Source organism: Pteropus alecto, unplaced genomic scaffold (genome assembly GCF_000325575.1).
Source record: "Pteropus alecto unplaced genomic scaffold, ASM32557v1 scaffold196, whole genome shotgun sequence".
Lineage (NCBI taxonomy): Eukaryota > Metazoa > Chordata > Mammalia > Chiroptera > Pteropodidae > Pteropus > Pteropus alecto.
Genome location: NW_006439717.1, coordinates 4,833,863 through 4,856,297, shown reverse-complemented (window position 1 = coordinate 4,856,297; position 22,435 = coordinate 4,833,863). Strand labels below are relative to the sequence as shown.

The 22,435-nt window shown below is 34.6% G+C and overlaps 1 protein-coding gene across 4 annotated transcripts in view; it reads left to right on the top strand.

Annotated features, from left to right (window-relative positions):
• Window positions 1-22,435, top strand: part of TMEM117 (transmembrane protein 117) — a 372,922-nt gene that overhangs the window by 33,029 nt on the left and 317,458 nt on the right. Inside the window, exon 1 of one of the 4 annotated variants that reach the window (XM_015593143.2) lies at window positions 18,923-18,942. The exons of the other annotated variants lie outside the window; for them this stretch is intronic. The gene's annotated coding sequence lies outside the window, so the exon portion shown is untranslated. Of the gene's footprint in view, window positions 1-18,922; window positions 18,943-22,435 lie in introns of those variants that run through there. 4 annotated transcript variants of the gene reach the window in all.

Here is a 22,435-nt window from a genome sequence, read left to right as displayed (position 1 = left end):
ACGCTCTCTCCTACATACACGTAATCACTTTATGTATGTATGTATTTTGTTTATTTATTTGAATATAAAAAAGCTGTGAAAGATACATTTAGGTTTTTAAAACTGTATCTTATGCAGAGTGTATGAATACTTCTCTGTATTGTTTCACATGCTACAATGGAGAAGTTTACCTTTCGAAATAAAAAGTTAGTAACAAAAATAAAGACAAAAATCACAGCCCTAACAAAGTGCTCTAAGTTTTCTGCCAACTGCTTTTTAAATTAGAGCACTTCCAGCCATTCCCAGAGGAATTTCTGGGCTTTGAAGAATGTGTCCTAAAGTCAGGATGACTTTTATAGTCAACTTAATTGTATGTTATTTTATACAAGGTAATAGCTAAACTATTGGGATTTCTCTAGTTACTGATGTTCTCAGAAGTAATCATTTTCAGAAAGGCTGCTGAAAATATGGTCAGCTCACATTTGGGTCTAGTTCATATCAAACAACCAATTTTTCAGAAGAGGAAATAGAGGATGAAATAGCAAAAGTGTATCAATTTAGGAAATTGTTTTCAGAAATAATCTAAAATTTTCAATAGATACGAGGAAGGAACAAATTTTGCAGTAGCTAAAAATACAGAATCAAATAGGGTGGAAACAATAGGGGACAGCTAAAGTGTGCTTTTGATAACCCATTAGGTTATTGGAGATTATGTTTAAAATTTTGTCCTTTTAACTGAGAGCAGTAACTATTAAAAGGAAAAAACCTTTGTATATCAGAAATTTCAAAGCCTGGTAGCACTATATAAAAATCATTTTAAAGTGAGAAATTTTAGTAATTTAGGGAACTGAAGTAAAATAAATGCATCATTTAGAAAAAGTAAAAATGGTCATTGCTCATAGATAGATTTGCTAATCGAAAACCCCTGAACAGAGATGGTGACACAGTAACTTAAACATAGTAGGTGATCAGTTTGTAAATGTGTACCAATGATATTTTGAAAATATTGAAAGGAATTTCTGGGAAGATGTGCTTATACTTGATTAGCTAACCAACAAAATATATTTGAGTTAATTTATAAATGCTAATTATACATACTGGCTTGTGAATAAGTCTGTCAGACATTACTAGATCAGGGATATGAACACACTATCATGTTCATATTGTTTTAATATGGGTATATTTTTGAAGCACCTATAGCTTTATTCAAGGCAAATGCTGAAATTCTACTCTTGTCTCAGAATTTAAACTTTACTATAATTTCAACATAAGTCATAAATAAGTGGTAACAGGTTAAAAAATAGGATAGACTTTTTTATATTTTCTAAAACTTGAGCATAAAACTTAAAATTTTTTATTAATGTCAATGAAATTGAATGCTGAAGTAGAAATGAAAAATGTTCATGGCAGTTGTTGGTGACTGTCATGTATTTCAGTATGTAATTCTGTACACAATTCCCTTGCTTTCCGTTGGTGAGCTCAGCAGAAGTGCCCTATCACTCTGAAGCAAACCTGTATAAGCTGTCCCAAAGCAGTAAATAAAAAGTTTTGCTTTTGGGTGGGGCAAGTGTATCAGTGTGTGTAGCTAACATGCGGAGAGGTGCAGTTCCTGCTACCGTCTCCTTCTGAGTCTGATGAGTGCTGTGGTTTCTCCATAGAGAGTCTGGGTTCTAAATTGTCATCTTGTACCCACTTGCTGTAATTTTAGGAGAGCCCTGACACCTCTCTGCAGATTTCACCAGTGAACATTTTATCAGTATGCAGAGTTTAAAACATTCATTTATTCAAGTTTATCTAACTCAGCTAACTGTTAATTTGTTTCTGGTGCATTGGGGGTAATCTAACCCTAGGCCTTTCTGTGTTATCTTGAATAATTGAGAGCATCCTGGTACCCAGAGTCATATTGTTACAGAAGCTGCTGCTAAGCCTCCAAGAGGTTCCCTTTACTTCACCAAGATTGAAAGTGATTCTAGCTGGCTAGGAAAAAAAAAATACGTGAAGGCTGTAATAGACCCTTAGGAAGGAAATCTGTTTCCACCAAGATAGAAGAATGACTCATATGTAAAGAATATCAATTAAAGCTTCCTTCAGGTCATTGGAATGTCTCTAAGATTTTTCAAGTAGCATTTTTTTACATGTGGTACTTCATTAACTTTTAGTGGGAGACTTTCTGAATTTTAGTTTTGTCATTTATAAAATAAAGTAATAATATCTGCCCTCGATTCTACAGTTTTGTCAGGAACAAGTAGTTTGGGGGATGTGAAGGCTCCTGAAATCATAAATGTGTACAGTACTCTAAGTCATTGTTTTCTTTCTTAGTGTTTTTTGTAGTTGTTGTTGTTTTGCCTTTTTATTATTTTCTATAACTTTTTGAACTATATGCTATTATTTCAATACAACAACATATAACCAAACATGTTAAATGGTTAAGAGTACTTAAAAAAAAAAATTTATTTCTTACTAACTTGAATTTTTATCTCTTTTATTTTTCCTGTGCAAAAAGAAAATCAGCCTGTCAGTTACTCGTGTTCAATTTCAAAATCATCTTGCAGAATTAAGTAGGTGAGGCATTGCAGAAGCTTGGCAAGCATGAGTAATTGCGGATAAATGCCAGCTCCTCCTGGGTGTGCAATTCTTAGAGAAAAAGTTATGTTGTTCAGTTTCAGTTGGGGGTGCCTTGGAACTGGGTACAGGGGTCCCTGAAGACTGACCCGCAGGCCCAGAGACAGTGCTTTTCTTTAGCCATTTTTCCACTAAGCCAAAGTGGTGTGACCTCTTCCTGCTGCAGTTTCTCAAAGTGATTGTATTTCACTGCTCTCATAAACACATCTTGTAAAAGAAACAAGGTTGTCTTTTAAACTTGTGCTCCTGCTTGACAGGAAAAATAAAACCCAGTCTCCTTTCAGGACCTCTTGGCCTAACGAGAAGTCAATCCTTTTCATTTTTGTTAAGAATGTTTTTGTATCAATTTCCCATTCTTCGTGTAGAAGTATAGTGTATTATGAAGAAAGAGAATCAGGACGATAAATAGGCCGTTTATACTTTGCTGGGATTCAGAAAGTTCTAAGTAACAGAGCTGGTTAAATAGAGAATTCTAAGACCCATAATGAAGAGATAGATACTTGTTAAAATCACTTTTTAATGCTTTCTAAAAAAAATTTTACGTGTGACATGTACTAGCCATTTTATGTATGTGAGAGCTTGCAACTTTTGGTCTATTATAACTTCTCATATATATTATACTTTGCTATGTTAGTGACAGATATTAAATAATGCCAGGATTTACTTTATTTTATATCTATCTGTTATTCTTCCGTCCAAAGATTATAGAGATGAAGGGAATTTAGGCCGATTATTTTCATATGACTTATAGCAAGAAAATATTTGTGCATTCCTGTGTGTTGGTAGTAAGCATAAAAAAACATCTGTTTGCATTTTTGCTTGTACTATTATCTGGACTAAGAGATATATGATGAACATTTTAGTTTTTAAATCAGAAATTAAGTTTGGTGCTAAGTGAAATAAGTTAGATTCTCTAGATTTGCACTGTCCAATACAATAGCTATTAACAACCTGTAGCTATTGAACACTTGAAATGAGGCTAATATGATTAAGCTCAATGTGTTGGAAGTATAAGTTTCACACTAGAATGAGCACAAAGAAAATATAAAATATTTTACTGATCATTTTTGTATTAATTAAATCTTGACATATTTTAGATATATTGGTTATATATATTAAAATCAATTTCACTTTTTCTTTAACTTTTTAATATGATTGCTAGAACATAAAATTGCATATGAGACTCTCGTTGTGTCTCTAATACATAGTACTGCTCTAAACATTGTTGGTATAGACGTATTATATTTAGATACTTCCCTTTATCAAGTTACTTTACCTTACCCCTGATTTTGAGAGCAATTTAAAGAGGTCTCTACATTAATTTTCATTGTCTTACATCTAAAATTTCACTAGACTCACTTCAAGAGTTTGCTCATCTTTTAGAGGTTTCATTCTTAAAAAGTCGATTTTAAATTCACCTTGGGTCAGTGAGTTGTTTGTTTTAGCTGTGTCTATAGAGGCTCTTCTTCCTAGAGAGAGGGCACCGTCTTGTGGAATATACTGAGTATAGCAGTTTAGATTTCGGCTGTCGATGTTAAGATCCTGGGAGAGGCAAATAATTTATTTCAGATATTTGGAGAAAAAAAACTAAGACTAACGATAAAGATGTTTACTTCTCTGCAGCGTCTTCTTTCATAACTGGAGCCCATATCAATTCTGGGACTTATTTTTCTTAGTTATAAAATGTTAGGGTAGAGGCGATGTAATAAGAACATTATGATTTTGAGTGCTTTTTAAAATTACAAAGCTCTTATTCAAGTTTTAGGACTATTTTTTTCCTCCCAAAATTCCCAAATGAAGTTTTTGTATTTTATTATAAAAAGAAGCAGAGTTCTATGTTTTTGTCCTTTTCCTATATAAAACTCGCAGGTGTTTATTTAATCCATACAAGTAAGCTTCATTAAATAAACGAGGAAGAAAAGATATGAAAGAGTAATGCATTTTCTCAAAAATTGATTTTAATTATTTCCTAGACATGCATTTTAAAAGGGAAACAATGTTGAAAGGGCCTGGTTCATGTATTTCTTGTTTTTTATGTCTCTTCTTGAGGTATTATATGTATATATAAAGATGAATTATTCAATTCATACCTCATTATCACATTACATATTCAAAGTTTGCCGAAAATAGCTGCCAAATCACAGAGATCTTAATACAGAGAACAGAATAGATTTCTTGTGATTTGAAATTACGTGAACTAAGTCCAATAAAACTATTAAGATATTAGCCAACATCCAGCCAATCAGTTAAACAGAATTCTCCAAAGCATTTGTTGCCTTTTCAGGCATGTGTAAGAGGAAGAAGTTATAAGTGTGATTATAAGGAAATGGATCGGTTGGATTTATCTTTCACATGGAGATCCTGGCAGCCCATTTCTAAAACTGGGCTTGTTTTATACATGTTACCTTCTTTGGAACCCAACAATAATATGAAAAATCATTCTGGTGATGAAAGCATAACACAAATACCAGGACAAAGCCATCAAAACCAAAGAGCTAGCCAACCAAGTCTATCCTAAGGAAGGAAACACAGTAAGAATGGCCTCCTCCGTTCGTAAAAGTGGCCAAAATTTACCCATATTAAGAAAGAAAAGCTGAAATAATTGTTTCATTCTCATGGAAATATTATTACTGTCTATGGCTTATTAATAAAAAGGCTTTCATGAATTTCTTATTAATAAAAAGGTAATAGACTCTTACACCCCTATTTAATATTATGTGGAACTACTGTTAATTATTTATTAGGCAAATTCTCAATAGGATAAAAATGTTTTTAAACCCACTTCCTCAAAAAGTCAATTTTTAAATTTACAATAATTAGTTTTAGTGATAACTATTGTTCAGTTCTTTCTGGCATTTCTAGAAATCTTTGTTTGTTTCACAGCCTGCAATGAAGGCTTCTGATAAGAGATCTTGACCCAATGTCCTCTCTGACAGACAACCATTTTTTTTGGTAGGGAAGTATCTATTCAAGTGGAATCTTCCAAACAACCGTCCTAACCCTCTCCCGTATATCTTGCTCCACTCCTACTCTTTTTGTTTTCCTAGCCCATCCTGTTTGTGAAAGTGAGGCAATGAGCCAAAAAACACCTCATAGATTAGTAGCAGTAATAGTCACTTGAGAGCAGGGCGGCCACATGGCCTCTTTTCACTTGAACAATTCAGCTTTGTGTGTCTTGGACCTAGTCAAGGCGGGCTCTGTAAGGGTGGGGTTTGAGATCAAGGTGGCCCATACCCGTGTAGGCTTGCTGTCCACACGTGAGTGCTTCAAAGAGAACAGGATGCAGCTTCCCTCCTTTCTGTTCTTTTGCTTTTGATAGAGAGTTAAGGGCCTAACCTATTTTCAACGACGGGTTGAATGGCTGTATCTGCTGTCACTGTCTCCCAAAGCAGGAATCAGGACTACTCCTTGGGACAAAGCTAGAATTTAGTACTCAAGAGGAGATTTCCTAGGAGAAAATGTTATTTGGGATCTTGTAAACAGCTATTCCCTTGGGAGAGTAAAGATTAGCACAGGCTAAGCATAAAGAATATACTTTTCTTCCTGCTATTTCCTCCGATGTACATAAAACTGATTAAAACAAATTATTGCAGGTTGTAGAAATAGCATCATGAAAAATTAAATGGGAGGCAACCTTTGGTGGCAAATACAGGAACTTTTACAAGAAACTAAACAAATATGCTCTTTAAAAAGTGCAACTAGAGTCTGCTTACAGATTAGTCTGCTTTGTGACCATGCCTTTCAGCCAGTGCAAAGATGGGATATCAGAACAGGGTCCCCTATTGTAGGAGAGACAAACATTCTGATTCCAGCAGCTCCAATGTGCTGCTTCTCACTACAAAGGCCTGGAGGGCAGGAAGGGGCAGCACTTCACTCATTTGGGATCAGATTGAGGGCTGGATTAGCTTTAATACCATGAAAAGAACAGTCTATTTAAGGACAACAGTGATGAGAAGGCAGATTCCATGGACCGGGTATGGAAGCAAAGTGGATATGAAATTAAAGAGTAAGTTCTACTACTGGAGGTGAGACCATTTGCTTCTTTTGCAGTAAAGGTCACATCAGAGATTACAGAGTCCTCTCTGCTATATTTTGCAGGCCAAGGTCCCTAAGATGGCTCTGTGTATCTTCATATAGCTGATATGCCAGAGTTAGCCTCTACAGGGGCAAGTCTGTGGAAGAGGAGTAAAACAAAAGAGATTCTGTAATGTAATACAAAAGCCTCGATACAGAAAAGCTAAGTCCAAATATTGCTTCTGTTACTTAATAGATGTGTAACCTTGAATAATTTACTTACTTTCTCTGAGTGTCATCGGTTTCATATTTGCATAAGAAGCATTATACCTACCTCATAGCGTTCTTTTAAAGATTAAATAAAATATAAAACAAAACTCAGAACATTCTACATATTACCTGGCATGCTGTAAAAGCTCGGTAAGTGCGAAGTTACTATTATTATTAGATTCTATATTATATGAATAGCACTTTCCCCTACTTTGTTGATCAGATGTCATCCATTAGCCATAAAACCATTTTATATTGCTTGCTATTTATTATTAGGAGTTTGTATTATCAGTGCAAATGTGTATGGCTGTTATGGGAAAGCCACTCTAAACTCATGCCCACTGAGAATGAGTGGAGAGAAGGGAAGTGATATTTGTTGAGCTTTTACTGTGTACTTTTGTGTACATCACTTTATCAAAACAACTTACTGAGATAAAGGTACTTTTTATCTTTTCTTTAATAATGAAGAAACTGAGGATCAAAGAGTTTAAGTTGCCCAAGCTCATGTAGATAACGAATGGTGAAACAGGAATAGTTTAAAAGCAAGATTTATGCTTTTTTACTTTTTTTACAGTTTTTTTTTTTTCATAAAATAACTTTTGGGGTATATCCAATAATAACTACTTTGCTAAAATTGTATAAAAAGAAATACATAGATTCTGTTTTCATTTTATTCTTAGAACAACAGGTGAAACTTTTACTTCCCAACCACTGGATGATGGCTGCTCTGGGAAGGGAGCATGACCTTGGGTGAGGCCACAGTCTTCAAAAAAGGGCCGTTCTGGGAGCGGGATGGGAGCTGAGTGCTGTCAGCTGACAACCTTCCCAGCAGCTTGGTAAATAAGTCCTTCGGTCTTGAAGGGAGAGCTCTAAGAGGTATAGCTCAGCATCCATGACAGCCTTCTATGATATATAATTCAGAAAAAGGAAGAAAGTAACATTTAATGTAGAAATTTAGACTTATTTTTAGTGTTATGTTTCGAAGCTGTTATAAAATAAACTGTCGAAGCTTAATTTTACGTATTTTCCTTTCGAATGCTAACATTTCCCTTTGTAACTTTTACTGTGGATTGACTATCTCCACACTTTGGCCTAGATTCTTAGATCGTGATTGCAATAAAAGTACCTTTTCTCTCCTAGTTCAAATGAAGATCATTTGTATGTACTGCCATTCTAGATGGGTTTAAGATAAAAGTAGTGTCTTTTATTTTTTTAAATCAGGTTTTAGGCCTAGAGATAAAGACTTTATCTAAGGGTTATTTTCTTATGAATGCTATTAAAGAAGGCATTGATTCAGTTGAGTTCAATTAGGTATCATGTTATATATATTCTAAAAGTATTTTAAAATTTCATTTGACTTTTTTTAATCTGAAGAGGAAATCTGGGTAGGAAGACAGTGCTTTATTTTTGTTACTCTTTTATTAATTCTTTAATGATTTCCCCAGAGAGGTGATTGTGGACATTGTCTCTTCTCTTCAAGGATCACCCTCCTTCACATCCAATAGCTTCTTACTTTACAAAGAAGTATGAGATAATCATACTTGACATCTCTCCATTTCCTTCTTTCATATTTCAAGTTTTTTTTATATGACCCCTCTTCTTTCCTTACCATTTGTTGAGTATTTGTTGAGTGCATACCATATGTTAGGTACTTGGAATATGCCTGTGAACAAAACACATGAAGGTCTCTGCCCTCATTGAGCTTACAGAATAATTCACAATTATGTTCATGGTCTCAATTCCATTCATGGTCTCAATTCTATTCTATCTCTTAATGTTTCCTTTAGGAAATATCTCTTGAATCTTCAAGCTTTCTACCTACTTTCTAAAAGCATATTTATATCCACGATTCTTATATAATTTTATCATAATCAGGCTACCTTAAAACCACCATACTCTCTTAATTGTTTCCTCCATTGTTGGAGCAGTCTGCATTTACTGACTCATCGTCTCTAGTTCTCCTTCATTCCTTAACCTCTTCTCATCTAGTGTCTTACCTTAAAAGTTTACAAAATTTCCCTTGAGAAAATACAATCACACATTTATCTCTTCTTGCTTGCACCAATACCATCCTACCTTTTTCTTAGACCATTGCAGTAGCCTCTTTCCTAAGTAAAATTAAGTAATTATTGCCTCTTTGGCAATAATTACTTAAGTCTTCGAATGCACATTATAAGCTGCTGGTAAAATATTCCTTGTGCAGCGAGGCCTCCAAGACCAACCCGTTTTGATGATTCCCCCGGAGGACTCCCAGGCTACAGCAGAAAAGATACAAAGCAAAATCAACAGCAGAAAAGGTACATGGGATAAAATCCTGGGGAAACCAGCCACACACTTGCAGAGTCCTTTCCCAGTGAAGGTACACAGGACACACTTAATTCCCCCAACAAGGAGCTGTGACAACACATGTGAAATGCTTCCAACCAGGAAAGCTGGTTAGAGACTCAGTACCCAGAGTTTTTATTAGGGGCTAATCATATAGGCACTTTTTTTTCCCCCTAGCACGTATCCAAATTCCAGACTCCCAAAAGGAAAGCAGTTGTTCAGAATAAACTGTGTTATTTATACATACAGTTTAGGCATAGCGAGACAGCCTTATTAATTATAGAATGATGGTGCCCTTTCAAAATCCAAATTCCCACATGCCAGCCAAGGGCCAACTTTTTAAACAGGCCTTTTTAAGGATAGAAGTTCAGGTCTGCTATGTTAACTTTTTTGCCTATTTCTCCTAAAGTGTAGTCTGATATTCATTCCTTAATGAAATATTTTTTGCACATCTACTATGCATTGGGCACTGCATTAGATACTGGAGATACAGTGGTGAACAAAATAGATGAAATTCCTGTCTTGTGTTGCTTTTGATTTAGAATGGGAGATAAATTTAAAAAAAAATGTACTACAATGTCAGGTGGTAATTAATGTTATGAAATAAAGCAGTTTAATGGGATAAAGAACAACAGGATGGGGTGGACACTATTTTAGATGGGGTCACCAGAGAAAGCCTACCTGAAGAAGTGAGATCTTAGTAGAGACTAAAGAGAGCATCTGGGCAGAGGGAATAGCAAGTGAAAGGCCTAGAGGTGAAATGGGCTTGGTGTTCCAGAAACAACAGGATTAGTCTAGACAGAGCGAAATGTAGAGGGTAGAGAGTGGAAGATGACTTTGGAGAAATAGTTAGAAACCAGATTACGTGAACTCTTTTCAGAAGCCACGTTAAGGAGTTTGAATTTTATTCTAAGTGTTCTAAGAAATTTCTTAAATCACTTTGAACAGGGAGTGATGTAATCCAATTTATATTTTGAAATGATCATATTAGTTGTGTCAAAAACTAGGGAAAATTGTAAGAAGGCAAGAATGGAAAGACAGAGACAAATCTAATGCTATTCTAGAAGCTTTAAGATATCATGAAGACTTGGACTAGGGTGGAGTAGTGGAGAGATGAGAAGATATTATGACACTTTACTTTTAAGAACTATAGTCACCCAGTTGGCTACACTATGTAGTTCTTCAACACATTTTCAATCTTGAACCAACCTTCCTCCCATTAAAAATTCGTCAAAATTTCCTCTTATATACTTCATAATTAAATCAACTTAACTCTCTAGCCATTACTTAAATATGATAGATTTTCTCACCTCCATGATTTATTTTATATTCAAGTTCCCTTGTGAAAAATGATAATCTCCTTTAGCTATTCTTTTGTATCCAAATGTCACCTCTTCTTCAAAACTCCCTTTCCATGAATACTTCCCTATTTTCTACTTTGACATTAATTTTTCTTTTGTGGTTCCATATATTTCACTTTTCTGTCACTATCAAAAAAATAACGCAAACTTTCTGGTTTAAAATATCAATTTTGTTCTGTTCATGATTTTGAGGGTCAAAAATACAGGAAGGGCTCAACTATGTCATTGACCTGATCTGTCATCAGCTAGGGTAGCAAAGGCTGGAGGATTCATTTTCAAGATGACTTCACTCACAAGTTTGGCACCTCAATGCTTCTTGGCCTGTTTCCATCTCCACATGGTACCTCATCCTTCAGGGCTTTGGTTTCTCATAGCTCTCAGAGAAGCTCTTATATGAGGGCTGAGGCCTCTAAGAGACCAAAATGGAAGCTGACAGTCCTCTTGAAGGTTGGGTCTGGAACTGGCACACATTACTTTCATCATACTCTATTGGTTACTGAAATCACAGACCAGTCCAGAATCCAGAAAGTGAGGGAAAGGTCTTCATTTTTTGCCAAGAGAATGACATGGACATACGGAGAGGAAAGAAGTTAATGGCAGCCATCTTAGAGACAGCTATCATACCATAGTACTTTATTCACATTTCTGTTTTCACAGTGTTTCTTGGTGTTATATGTGTTTGTATAGATGTCTTATACCCCTTATTAGATTGTAAATTCTTTGAGGGAGAGAATAGTGGCTGGTTCATCTTTTTATTTCTTGTGTCTAATCTGTTGTTTTACACATCACAGATTTTCAGTGCCTGTTTCTTGAATAGAATTTACTTGGCAATATTCTTAGAAAACATATGCCAAAATGAAGAAATAACTCAGTTCAACAAATAATTATTAAATATCTACTAAATTGAATGTGTTGATTAGTTATAGGTATTGAATATTTCTTTATTTTTCATAATTCATTCATTTGTTTGTTTATTTATTTATTTTAAATTTTAAAAAGTTAGACATTTATACAATCCATGAAGTGATCTCCCGATTACTCTAGCACCTATCTGGCATTACACATGACCATTACAAAATATTGACTGTACACCCTATGCTGTATTCTAAATCCCCGAGACTGTTTTATAACTACTAATTTGTACTTCTTCATCCTTTCGCCTTTTGCACCCAGCCCCTAATTGCCCTTCCCTCTGGCAATCACCAGTTTATTCTCTGTATCTGTGAGTCTGTTTTTGTTTAGTGTGTTTGTTTCTTTTGTTTCTTAGATTCTGCATATAAGTGAAATCATATAGTATTTATCTTTATCTGTCTATTTCATTCAGCATAATACCCTCTAGGTCCATCCATGTCAATGAAAATGGTAAGATTTCCTTTTTTAAAAATAGCTGTGTAATATTCCATTGTATATATGTACTATAACTTCTTTATCCAGTCATCTATTGATGGACACTTAGGTTGCTTCCATATCTTGGCTATTGTGAGTAGTGCTACTATGAACATAGGGGTGCATAGATCTTTACGAACTAGTGTTTTTGTTTTCTTTGGATAAATACCCAGAAGTGTAATTACAGGGTCAAAAGGTACCTCCGAACTATTTTCCAGGGTGGCTGTACCAATTTGCAATCCTACCAACAATGTATGAGGGTTCCCTTTTCTCCATATCCTTGCCAACACTTGTTGTTTTTTGATTTATTGATGATAGCTATATAATTTAAGATGTTTTTTTGAGTCAAGCAACCATATTTGCCTGTGTGCAAGGAGAGGAAGCTACTCAAAAGAAAAATTGGAGATTCTGAAAGTACAGATTTGGTCCAACTGCTTCCCAGTTCCAGTTCCACTTCCTATAAGACCGAACTTCACTTTCGTTTCTTTATGAGATTGCCTCTGAGATTATTAAGTAAATCCTCCTTCACCTGAGTAATCTTTTGCAATCCAAAATGCTTTGACCAAAATATTGCCAGAATTAATAATTTCTCAGTCCACATCTTCCTCAATCTCTCATTATATTTTTAAACTGCTGCTCAGAACTGCATTCTCAAAATGTTTACTTCCCTTGGCTTTTAAGGTACTGATTATTCCAATTCCTTCCTCACCTGACAGTTTCTTCTGTGCTTGCCTTTTATTTTTTAAATCCTTCTAAATATGGGTGTTCTCCAAGGTTTTGCTCTTAGTCTTTATTTCCTTTGTCCAAATGATTGACCATAATTTCTATAAAGGTGACTATTAAATATATTACTCACACACACACACACACACACACACACACGCACGCACACACACACTCCATAGCTTTGAATTCTCTCCTAAATTCTCCTGTTTACTTATTGGCATCTGAAACTTAAAAAGTCAAAACAGAATTCTTTATCATTCCCTCCACATGAGTTCATATAGCTACTGGATAATTTTTGAAGTACTTTCTCATTTTAATCTAATGACTTTGAGTCCTCGTGACTTTTTAATTTTCTTTTAATGGTGTTATTTTTCTCTTGGTAATATAGCTGTAATGTTTTTAGATCCTTCTGGGTATTTTCAGTGTAGAGCTAGACTCTCAGGATATATTATGATTAATAATGAGTAATAATAGACCCTACTTGAGTAATGATTAGTAATAGTAGAACTTACTTGAACCTCACATTTCTAGACCTGGCCTTGATCTGGCTGTGGGATGGAAGGCTGTTTTCATCTCATCTGTAATCCATTTTAGACATCTAAGATGCAGGAAAATAGTGACTCCAAAGTCCCAGGAGCGAGTTGATCTTGTTGACCTAATATAGTGTCCCCTAAACGGGTGATAGCACCATGTGATGTTGGTGTTGAATAACTTACTTCACAATGTCTAGCACAGTGGTTAGTTGTATTCTAACAGATCGCTTCTCTTACATAACACTTGTCTTGAAATTCAAGTCCTAAACTGATTTGTTTGCATTTGTAATAGAACCAGAGTCTGAGGAGATCTACAGAAAGTAGGATTAGCTTTAAGACAAAAGTGGCCTTAGAAGTAGTTGGAAAAATAATCTATCCGACTGATTTGAGAATGTCCAGATTCTTACTCCAGCCAAAGAAGACAGCAGTCATCTTCCACTTGGCATGGAGCAGCTGTCAGTCAATGGATATCTATTAGGTATATGTGATAGCAGATAACCAAGCATTGTGGCAAGATCTAAAAGATCTGGAGAATGAAGCCCCTGCCCGCATGCAAGAATCTTTCAGACTACTGAGAATTCAATTCAAGTTCTAGTTCAACCACATGAGAACAGCTGATGATTATGCTGTTTTGTTTAGACTCATATTGCTTGAAGTCTGGTCTTGAATATGTTTAATTAGAAAATCTAAAATATTTCCTTTAGCTCTATTTTAAGGCATCCTAATAGCAGTGAGTTTTGTAAGGCACGAAGTGAAAGTTGGATTATCTAGAGCATGATTTACTGAATATCTTCTCTGTCTAGACCACTGTGGCATTTTGTGTTCATAATTTGTGAAAGATTTTGATCTCTCTTCTGGACTATCAAAAAGATACACTAATTTTCAGTATATGTTAGGGGCTTTTACTGTGTGCAGTGTGAAACACTGGTAGTCCATATATGCATTTTGAAGTAGCAATGCTAAGCAGCCTTGTTTCTTGATCATTCTGAAAAAATAGAAATTTATCACCTTGTGAATTCGGCATATTGGAATCATGTGGGAAATTGTACTTTGTTTCCTTAAAAAGCCAATTTAATTAACAGAAGACCTTGGAAATTCATTTTAGGTGTATTTTCTCCACATTTTAATTCCTTTTGACGTGAGAATGTACAAAAATGTACAATGAATTTCAGCAATTATAAAAACAACTATCATTCATTGAGCATTTGCTTAGCACTCAGCACAGTGCAAGATATTTTACATATATTCTCTTTAATTGTTCTATCTTGATTTAGCAGAATCTTTAGTCCTAAGTGGTGCAATAGAAAGAAAATGAGATTTAAAGACATTCAGAGCTGAATTTGCCATTACATAGATCTGTGACCTTGTACAAACTGCCTTTCTTATCTCTGAAAAGGTTTGTAATAAGAATTCATATATACTCATGTAATTCTCACATGTATATTAATATAAAGCAGGTCAAAATTGGTAGCATTCAGTAAGTGTTTATACTAATCCCTTCCTGTTTAACTGATTTAGTAAGAATTGAAGGTGAGTTTTTATTTCGAAATTTGGAGCCTATCTCCAGTTTTCTCAATCTATTCTCAAAGTATCTAAAGTCTACTGCTGGGATTAGACATCTGGAGTTTGCCTCAGCATATTACATTTGAATTGGGTACTTAGATAGATTGTTTTTGGTATATTTGTTTGCTTGCTGACCTCTTCCTTAATATCTGTCTACCTTAGAGGTCTACTGGGACAGCGTTCTGACTATAGGGGCAGCCTACAGACGTAAATTAAGAAGTTGGAGTATTGAGTACAACTCTTTTGGGAAATCACCCAATTTATTAAAAAGAGAATTAAAAAGAGAAATCAGTTAGATCCGTTATTAAACTTGAAGATATTCTCATGCTTTTAAATTATTCTACATTCTCACTAATTCTTTTTTTTTTTTTCAGATTATTTTAAAAGCAATGCATGCTTAGTATAAAACATTTGGAAACTAACAACCAAATGAGAGATATAGAGATAGAAATCTGTCTGTCTATCTATCTATCAATCTATCTATCTATCTATCTATCTATCTATCTATCTATCTATCTATCTAAAATGTATATGGATAGATAGAGATAGATAATATAAAAAATATAGAGATATATATAGGGAAAGCTATGAAAAAGAAAATTAAAATTGCATGCTATTTCACCACTCTTGACTAACCAGAATACTGGATTTTCCTATTTCATTAAGTATATGATAATATAATTTTTAAAGATTATATGGTTTCTCATCATATAGATATTCTATAATTTTTCATTGTTTACCTAGTTTATTTATTCTTTTGATATAAATGAAACATCTTTGTGCATAAATCTTTGTCTAAATGTCTGCATTTTTTATTAGAGAATACTCCTAGAAAGGAAATTATTGGGTCAAAATAAATTGACTTTTTAAAAAGTCCTGGAAACAAATTGTACAATGGCTTTCTGAAAAGAATGTTACATTTCTACCAGTAGCATATGAATTCCTTTTCTCCAAATGTCTTCTTTTTCAAAAATATATAATTCATTTGGCTCTCTTTAACTTATTTCCATTTACCTTACCAAGAAAATTATGAAATAATTTTTTTTAGTGTATAAAATGAGAGAGCAGAACAGTCACAGAGCTACTAACTTACCTTTTGGAATGACTTATGGAGAATTGGTGAAGCATCTGAAGATATATTTTAGATCTATGTTTCAAAATGGAAAAAAAAGTGTACATATCTCATAAAATTATTAACTCTTTTGCCTACTCATTTTGTTAGGGAGCCTAGGAGAAAATGGGATTTAGAATTCAGGCATATTCTATCATTTCTTATGACATTATATAAAATTTATACTTTTTTCTCTGTTACATGGTGATAATGAGGTCATATTATAGAGATAAAATGATAATGTTAACATTTCATGACTTCGATAAGACTATTGAGTACTCAACCTATGTAAGTTTATAAATCTATCAAAAATCCTTTTTGATCAATTATGCATTCCATCGGTGATTTATAACTGGTTGTTTACATCTTGAGACAGAATTAAGCATGGCAATGTTTATTACTCCATTGGAATAGAGGAGGATTTAGGGGTCTGGAACTTAGTACTAGACATGCTCTTGAGTCTAGAGGAGGAGGTCGAAGATGGTATGGGATTTGGAATCAGGACATTACTACAGACATGTGGAAAAATACATTCAGGAAGGTACTTTGTGGTATACAGAGAGCAGGTATAATAGTTTTTTTAGCACAGAGAACCAGGCAGAGAGGGAAGTGAGCAAGAGGCCCAGTTACCACACCTAGAGAATCAATGAGACTTGGTTTCAGGAACAGGCAGAAGCCTAGTTAAAACTTTGCCAAAGGATCAGTTATCAGAGTTGGACTAATAGCAAGGTTGACTTGATATCAAGTGCTCTATATTGAGCTAAAATTCCCTTCTCATAAGGGTGCTATTGGTCCAAAGCCTGAGATAAGACTGAGCATCCAGGAGAGATTAAGTGGCTTCCACTGTAGAGAGAGAAGGTGTGGGGATAAGAGGGTATTGGAACCAGACAGACCATAGTAGTATCATCCAAAGATGACTATCAATGTTTTAGAAGTTAGAGGGATAAAGGTGACTCAGGGGAGTTGGTCCTAGATTTAGTGCTACTTAACACTTCCATTAAGTTGATAAATTTGAGAATAAGCCAATAATTACTCAAATGACATTAAATAAAATTAGTAGCTTACACTTTGGAAAATAAAATTTCAGTATCACCTTGAAAAACTGGATAAACGATTAGAACCCAATGGTAGCTTAGCAAGCATAAATGTGTAACGGTAACTTTAAATAGAAAAACAAATGCTACCAATAAATTATTTCTACTAAAGGATTGAAGACCTTGATTTTCTGATTGACCTTTTCTAGAAAACTCATGAGATATTAATGGAATTTTTAAACTGTGACATTAGTAACTTGGTTCTTGCCAGTTTTAAGGTCTAAAATGTACTTGATTTTGTAGAGTCCTGTTACCTTTGGAACAAGAATAAAATATTTATCAGCCCTTTCTTGGTGCTACTTGGCAGGTAATTTTCAGAATAAGTATTGTATTTTTTTTTTTTTTGGCTACAAGTTAAGGAAAGTGGGTATCATGAAATTATGAAAAGAAAAATCTGGTTTCTCTAGTGCTGGATGGGAAAAGGTCACTAAACACTAATAATTACTGCTTCTGCTGGTGTTTTAATAAGAACTTTTCTAAGAAATCGAGTGTTGAGGACATGAGGTCAGTTGAGTACAAGCGGAGGTTATAGAATATAGAATAGAGGAAAATACAAATTAGCCTAAAAGACATCAGAATGAGTCATCTTACTTTTCTTAAATGAGAATATTGGCACAGCAGAAAATTTTATTAGAATGATTTACAAGTGTTGCACTAATAATCTCCATTTAATTTCATTTAAAGTTGTTATAACACTTGTAAAGCATGATCCACTGAAGAAGCCTATTTCCTTTTTAGATAAAGACAAGATGAAGGGATTAGTGATAGGGGAACATTTATAGCCTGAGATGTGGGCTTTTGGAGAGTCCTGACATTAGAAAAATTATAAAAATGTCTGACATAACTGTACTTTTTTCTTTTTTAAAAGTTTCCCCCAGTGGACTCTTTTTCTTGGAGATTATTCAACCCAAGCAACACTGTTTATCTGGCAGCTCAGCTCAGCCTGATTCACTTTTGTGCCTAGTCATGGTTATCTGGTTATCTGACCTCCTGGAACAGGAATCCTGTCTTTCTAATTTTCTTACCACCTAGAATGGTTGAGCAAGTGTTTATTCTGCCTCAATGACTCCTTTATGTACTCAAATCCCATCATTCTGATATCTTAACTTTTTCTTCCACAAAATGAAACAAAGCCCAATTCTTTAACTTCTGTCTCTATCATGTTTAATGATCATGAATTCACAGAGTATTGTGTTCTAAGTGAATGCATGGCCACTTTGCCAGATAGTATATTTAAGAAAAGAGGCATTTTGATTTTTCTGAGATCAGTTTGCCTAAGCTACTTGGCATCTTCACAGATTAAAAAGAATGATTTCTAAAAATCTTTTCAAAATCGTAAGATAAACTAGATTATTTAAATAGTTCACTAAAATAAATTTTATTTCCTCAAACAACTTTTTACTTTTAAAATCTTTTTTGTTGTTAGTGTTTTAAATTATATCTTAAATTATATCTTACTCTTTCAAATGGGAATTTCTTAGTATACCTTGAATTACTTGCAACCATTTCATAATGTAAACAGGAGGTTTTTAAAAGATTAGGAAACTGTTCCTTTTGCATGTGAAACAGGCATTGAAATTAATGGGGAAAAAAAATCATGACTAGACAGATAAGGCGTTATTCTGTTCCTAAATCCAAATAGCAGAGCAGACTGTGTTTGCATCAGAGGGGCCTGTTGACAGACATGATTTTGGGTTCCCACCTCCTCTCCTCCACAATGGAAAGAAAAATCAACCCAGTCCAGGAAAATGTTTACATTTCAATTCGATCTGCACATATTAACCTATGCCTTAGGCCTGAAGATTACATGAGGGTATTATACAACCGACAGCCTAAATGTTAAAATTGATTTTGTAATCACCAGTTCTATAGTTTTCACTATGACCTTTTATAAGGAAGTCTTTCTTCCTAGGTTCCAGCCAACTCTTTTGTACCAGTTGGTCATTTATCACCCCCAGGTGAGTGCCTTGGCTTCCATCTCTGTGATTCTCTACCCATCTGAAGAAGAAAAAACAATTATACAACTAGTAGTCTCTGTATCTCCGAAAAACAACTTCTTTACATCATTATGCCAGGCAGTTGAGTCTCTTACTGTCCCTGTTTCTTCATTCCAGAATAGCATTTGCTTCAATATTTGCATATCAAAAGGTCTGTTTTTTTTTTTTAGAGAGAGAGAGAGAGAGAGAGAGAGAGAGAGAGAGAGAGTGTGAGAGTGTGTGTGTGTGTGTGTGTGTGTGTGTATGTATCCTCAAGATTTCTATTTCTCTAAGTTTTGCAGAGAAAGCTTTGAAATGATGGTTTTACTGAAAGGCCTCAGATGAGTTTCTTAGTACTTCAGCTAGATTACTTGAAAATTCTTTGTTCACTTTCTTATTCCAATATGCACCTATTTGCATTTTCAAGCACATGATGGGAGGGTTGGTGGGCAATCCTGATAAGAATGGGGAGTAGAAGACAATCTCCCTTCTTTTCCTGGCAAAACTCGTTGCAAGACTTTTCTCCCATTACATTAACTGTTAATCGATTCACATATACTTTTTAAACTACATGTAATTTTTCATTCTATTTTATTTGTGTGTATGTAAAGGATAATGTTAGAAAATGTATTTCTGGGCTCTTTGTAGCGTAAGTATGTTACGAATAACTTGAAGCGTTCATGTTATAGAGAAAGATGAATACTAATTTGTAATTTGCTCAGTTAATTTAGGAAAGTTACTTAGGCCTGGAGCAAGAACTTTTTCCATGAACTCTTGGCTCTGGTTCTAGCACATCCTTAAACTTTATAGAGAAGGGAGTAAACTCATCCCTCAGCCTGTTGACAGTCTTCTCATTGCTTCCATATTATGATCCTATGCTTCCAAATCCCGAAAATCTTTCTGTTGCTTTTGTTTAGGTTAGTGAATATAGTGAATCATTTTTTGTAATTGTCACACCCATAATATCTTTACTGTTTACATCTTTATTTCTATGTTTTGCTTACAATGATCCTGTTCACTTTTACCAAATATAATGCTAAACATTACATCGTATTTTGCCATTAATAGTTTTCTACTCAAAGATTGTTTTATCTAGAGCATACTTTCTTTTTATTTCTATTTTACTTTTTAAAATTTTAGTTCTGTTAATACTTATTCAAAGTAGTGCAATACATGTTAGATGAATTGAATTGTTAAGCAAAGATGGTAAAATGGAAGCTCCAGGAATGCAGGAATTTTTCTCTGTGTTCTCAGCGCTTACCAGAGTGCCTGGTACATGGTAGACATTCAATAAATATTTATTCAGTGAATGAAAAAATAAAATATGATTTCCCCTCCTTTGGTTACTATTATCCTTAAGGAACTGATGTTTTTTTCATCGGTTCTTTTCTGTGTGATTTTCAATTAACATATAGCCGTTAATCTACTTTATGTCCTCCAAGAAAATTAGTCTCATTACTTTATATTTACATTCATTGCAACCAAAAAATAAACATCACAGCATCTGCCTATCATATTTTCCTGTCATGATTTTGGATGACTTTAAAAATCAGAGCTCTCCTCTAATGAAGACTTGTCATCATTAAGATTATTCACAGAAGGTGTCCTAGGCTTTGAAACAATTCAAAAGAAAAGTTTAAAAATGTTTTGAGCAACTGGAAATGTTTTGAGAGAGGGAATACTTTTTATAAACTCAAAGTCAGTGGTTCTTCACTTCACTGGGGTCACTAGTCCTTTTGAAAATTTGATATCAGCCTTCGACCCCGCCATTGCACATACCAACATCTAACACATCACATTTACTTTACGAGGTTTATAGGACTGTGAAAGCTCATTCATGAACTGTCTGTGGGTTCTTGGACTCTGGTTAGGAAACTTGACTTTAAAGGCATATCTACTAAACTCTAAATCCTTGAGCTCAATGTCCAGATCTGATTCATCCTTTACCACAGAAAGTGCCTTATGTTTAATAATTATTGATTAAGTGAAACGATGTCTAGTAATAAAAAGTCATATTGTTTTATGATCATATTTTAAACTTTTTAACTGTTCATATGTTCACATAGGTTAATGAAATTTGAGTTAGGTATCTATTCAGTCACTTTGTGATACAAAGAACCTCATTATACCTGAGGGGAAGGGAACTAACAATGAGAGACTTTTACTTTATAAAAGGCTGGAACTGTCTGCGTAGCATTTGAGGAGGAACTGGACACTGGAAAAGGAACAGCAGCAATTAGAGGTGAATCTGACCAAGTACAGCTGTCATTCTATTTAAACCTAACAACCAGTTGTTCTCTAAGTTTATAAGTCATTCCAATTTTTGCCACTGTGTAACAAGTTGCTATTACAGGTCACACTATATTATCTCTAGAAAATCCATACAAATTGGATTTATGCAAGGCACAGATTCACACAATTCACTTTAATAACAGAATAAAGGAAAATCTTGACACCTTTTAATTAAGCACTTTGTTCACTTCCATCATGGCAAAAGAAAAATAGTTATTTTTGCTTGTTTACAGAATTATAGTTGCGAACAGCAATATTACAGGTGACCAAATATTAAATATATCTTGTCAAATAGGTGAAAGGTACCATGGGCTTTGTCATTTATGTCGATACTTTTCAGTAGACTTTATTCTCCTATGAATTTTTGGCATATTAGATATAAATATACAGAGGTGAAACACAGAAACGCTTTATCCTTTTTAGATTTTCTCTGGTACATCCTGAGGTAGACAAAGGATCACAGGGGAAGGCTTTGGCTAAATTCAGTCAATTAAGTGCAGGCCCTGATCCTACAGCTTGATGTATAATGATATGTGATAGAGTGGGGGACGTGAAGAGGGTTAGAGAGAAGTTAGGAATGGCGGGCTTGGTGCTAGCAACATTTATCTAAGACGAAAAAAAAAAAGGAATAGTAAACTTGCTCTGATTGTGCTTTGGTTCTGCTCCTCATCCTCTCCATCTGTACTTATATCCTGCTCAAACCTGCAGGTCTTCTAAGAATCTTGGCGCTAATGAACACACTCCTCATTCTTCTCTAGATTGTGATCTCATTTTATTCTCTATCCTTGCTTCACACTCAATATGGTGATTGAATAAACTAATTCATTCATTTCACAAATAAATATGGAGCTCCTACTATGTGCCAAGTGTTGTGCTAGGTATACAGTGGACAACAAAAGAGACACAGTCCTGGCCACTGGAACTTTCAGCCATGGGATAGGGAGGTTCAGGGAGAAAGATACAGAGAACAGTGGGTTGCTTTTACAGTCTGACTGATAAGTCTGCATGTGGAAGAATGCCAGGATTGATGAAACTGGGCATCACCGGTTGCTCCTCTCTTTTCCCCTCTCTCATCCATGACATCAATTCAGTTTTGGATTGAGGAGTTGTTTAAAAAGCATTTGGGTATATGGAAACTTTGGGACCAAAGTGAGAGGAAGCTGGAAGCTTCAGAGGATAGAGA